Source organism: Melampsora larici-populina (genome assembly GCF_000204055.1).
Source record: "Melampsora larici-populina 98AG31 unplaced genomic scaffold MELLAscaffold_38, whole genome shotgun sequence".
In the NCBI taxonomy this organism is placed as follows: Eukaryota; Fungi; Basidiomycota; class Pucciniomycetes; order Pucciniales; family Melampsoraceae; genus Melampsora; species Melampsora laricis-populina.
The window spans coordinates 856,723-860,700 of record NW_006768802.1 but is presented as its reverse complement, the minus strand read 5'-3'; positions in this window follow the sequence as shown (position 1 = coordinate 860,700).

The following is a 3,978-nucleotide window of genomic DNA, read 5'->3' as shown; positions in this document are numbered from 1 at the left end:
CGGGGGCCAAAATCGAGTGGTCATGTAACAGACCCCAGGTGTCCAAGTCAGGACATTGATGCGAGCATGACCGTCGTACAGGATTCGGCGTTTTAAGGAATCTTCTAGGGCCTGTTGCGCGATACGTGCTCGAACCGCAAGATTGGCCACGAGCCATAAAGGAAGGACTCGCATTGGATCATTGGGGCGAGATCGGTTGAAGCCCTTGCGAGATAGGCGCTGAAAAGTCCTAAGATACGATGAGCCAAGAAACAATCAGACTAAAAACCAATAAACTAGTATCACAATGATTCGAGTGGAACTTACATGTGCAAGGTAGAGGCAAGACTCTATATTGAAGTCGGTGTGCTATGATGATTGAAGATGAAAGGATTCAGTGTCAACAACCACATAAATGCGGAGGAGGCTCAGCTCAGTCTGACCGTTTGTTTGTCAACGATCTTGGTGCAGTATTCGGGTCTTTGGTAATCTGACCGGGGGCAAGTCAGGAGTCGGATTGATCCGGGGCTCAGCTTAGTTCCAAAGAGGTTTTGACTGGGATTCGGGGCTGGAAAATTATCTGTGATACCTCCTGTTGAAATCAATTCGGACAACTTCCATTGTACTCTTGGGCTAAATCGAGTGGCGGAATCCTCTGTCCGTCAAAACGTCGCCCAGTCCCTAATACCTTATCCGGCACAGGGCTAGGCGGGGCGAGACCGTTGAGTGCTGCGATATCAGTTTCTCACTGGGGAGTCGGGGCCAGGATATGGTTTCACAGTATTTCGCTGTGCCTGTCGTTTCCTCAACCAATCACTCCACACATTTCCAAACATCTTCAAACTTGTACGCTTCATCATACCATGAGTGTCAATGTCAAAGGCAAGGTCGTCTCCAAGTGACCTGAAATGCCCCCTGACCTCCCCGACATTGAGCTCAAGAACATCCCGTTGAACAACAATGACGGACTTGATGAGGTTAGCAAGTTGATGCCATCGTGTTAACTGGATTTGCGACAAAAGTAGTTCCCAAGTTGACAACGACCTTCAAACAGTTTATCAGGCTTCTACTTCGGCGGAAGACCTCGATGACCCTTTCCCTTCCAGACTAGTGATAACGGTCAAACCACTTAAATAGACTTTACCAATTTAAAGTATTTATCAATTTGATGCCTGGTCTACTCATGTTTCATTTGGTTGCAACATATGTATACCAAGGAATCATCTCAGTGCCATTTCTGTGACTTCCAATCATTTGATGATTGGTTTTGAATACCAAGTCTTTGCTTGGCATAAGAATTTCAATCCTTTACCTTATTATTGGTGGAAGGATTTGGCAAGTTTGTCTTTATGACCATATGATAAAAGACAATTGTCAAGAATGTTTATCAATACTCAAGCAAGCAAAATAATACAATCAACCAATGATGAAAAAAACAAATGCCATTATTCAAATGATCTAGATCACTAACATATAAGCCAGTCCTTTGAAAGATCCCACTCTCAACTCTTGTCCAAATAAGCAGAGGTATAAGGCAACAATACAGATTATAGTATGAAGAATTATGCAAAATATTTCTGAAAACTCATCATGATCATACTGTTTTTATACCATTCTGGTGTGGAACTCTCAGTAGGCTGTTGATGATGACTTTGTTGTCGATTGGATGGTGAAAAGTCAAGTCAATAATCAAATCATCATCATACATGATTATTATATTTTTATTGGACAGTTTTGCCATTTCTTAACAGTTCATTGGATAATATCAACAACACTTACTATTGTGAGTATTAGTCAACTCATTGATAAGAAAACTGAAACAAAACTGAGAAGTTAAGATGATATTGCATATATTTTAGAATGTAAGATGATGATAATTTGTGAATCCAAGGCACATATAAGTAATATTCAGTTAAACCAGAATAATCTGATGGATTTAAATCTTCAATTGAAGAATGATATAAACTGATTTCTTTTAATGAATTAAATGATCTTGATAGATTAGATGTGATTTGACATCTATCCAAATATGATGTATCAAGTGAAATTGAAATATCTTGAATCATAAGTGAACTTAACTGATTTGAATGTTTTGTCAAATGATCAAAAATATTTAAATTCTCCTCGGTTGATTGAGAATTAGTTGAATTCTGAAGATCTTGTACTTTAAAAAGTTGATCGATTTTTCCAATCTTGAGTCACTTTAAATTTTCGCATGATTTAAGAAAGTTAAGAAACCTTCTTGTGTGATTTGTGAACAATTTGTTCAGATTAAATTTGTTAGATCAGATGATCGATGTGGGTTTTGAAATGAATCATAAAGTGAATTACATATTTATGAAGCATTTAATGATTCGTCCGTCAATTGATGATTGATAGTTATATTCGGTGACTTTAATGTCAACTTGATGAGAAAGTTGTTTGTGAAGAGGACTTTTTGATGATGAACTAGATTCCGCTCGTTGTTGTTGTTGCGGTTTCTGCTGTTGTTCAGGATTGGCTGTGGTTGCTATTTTTCTTCCATTTGATAAAAATCGACTTGTAAAAAGTTCATTAAATTCAAATTCACCAAATCTTCAAGTTTTAAGATTTCATTAATCAAAGTTTTATAAAACTCTTGACGTGACTGTTGAATTTGTTGACGATGCTTTGAGATGATGGAAGCTGAAATTGTTTTTGATTTTGGATAAAGAAACAAGTCAAGTTCAATGAATCCTTTGAAATGATAGTCTTGATAGATTTCAAGATTGAGTTGAATTCGAATCGATTTCTTTAACTGATAAAGATCGATTTAGTTGAGAATTGACTTAGAACCAATCCTTGATAATTTGATGATTGGGATCGAAGTGGGATGCTGGTTTGATGAATAGAAATGATTTGTTTTTAAACTTGGAATCCATCATGATAATATGATACTTGATTCCAAAGCTTAGAACTCCTTAAACATTTCACTAAATCAGATGTGCTCAATCAAACTCATTCATCTAGCAAAATGTTTGAAATATCCAAAACATTAAGAAATCATTAATTCCAAATTTCTCATAGATTGAATGGTGTAAATTGATACAAAAAAAGGATTGAGTCAGTTTTAGATTATTCAAAATGACAAAAGAGTGAAAGATAAAACAAAGGACTCACATGACTAGTAGAGATGTATAAAAGTTCAAGATTTTCCAAACATGGATTTGTCATCATAGATGATACGGCTGTCGACGACGATGATGGTGGTGGTGGACTGTGGTTAAGGTGTTTAGTTGTGAAGGAATGTTATGGGTGCCCAAAGGTACGACGGCACCCAGATAATTCCATGAAAGTCGGGGATGAACAAGGGAGTAGAGAGCCCGGTAAAGATCGGTACCGGGCCTAATAGAGAATCTATCGCCACGACTTCGAGAGATTCGAATTTGAAATCTACATCGAAGTCGAAAACTTTTCATCCCACTAACATCACCTATCAGAACATACCCAAAAGGTAACCAACGTATGGAGCGTGATGTCATTTTATCAGGACACCCCTGGGGTGGAAGAGGAAACTGACACAACACAGAAGAGAAAATTGAGGACACAGAAGAGAAATTATAATAGAGAAATATAGCCCATACACGCTAGAAAAAAGAAACCGGGTTTAACTCGTGAAACAAAGAAAGCTATCAGAGACAAAATACAAACAAACGTTTTTTTTTTTTTTAAAAAAAAAACATCGGAAAGACACATGGAATGAAAACCAATAAAGAAGTGAAAGCGTTGTGGAGACATGAGAATGGATGAGGGCGGGCGGGTTTTTGAGAAGAGTCGTCCATGGTAGACGCCTAAACCGTCGCTGAACGTAACAGTCGATGTGAAGTTTGCGATAACTGAAAGAGAAACGCTGACTGTCACAACATCCAACAGGAATGTGGGATGAGTGAGGACACTCGAACTGATGGTTTTTTTTTTTTTTTTTTTTGCATGGCTTTAAGTGTTTATTGAGCCGTTAGGCTATCAAACACTATGTAATAT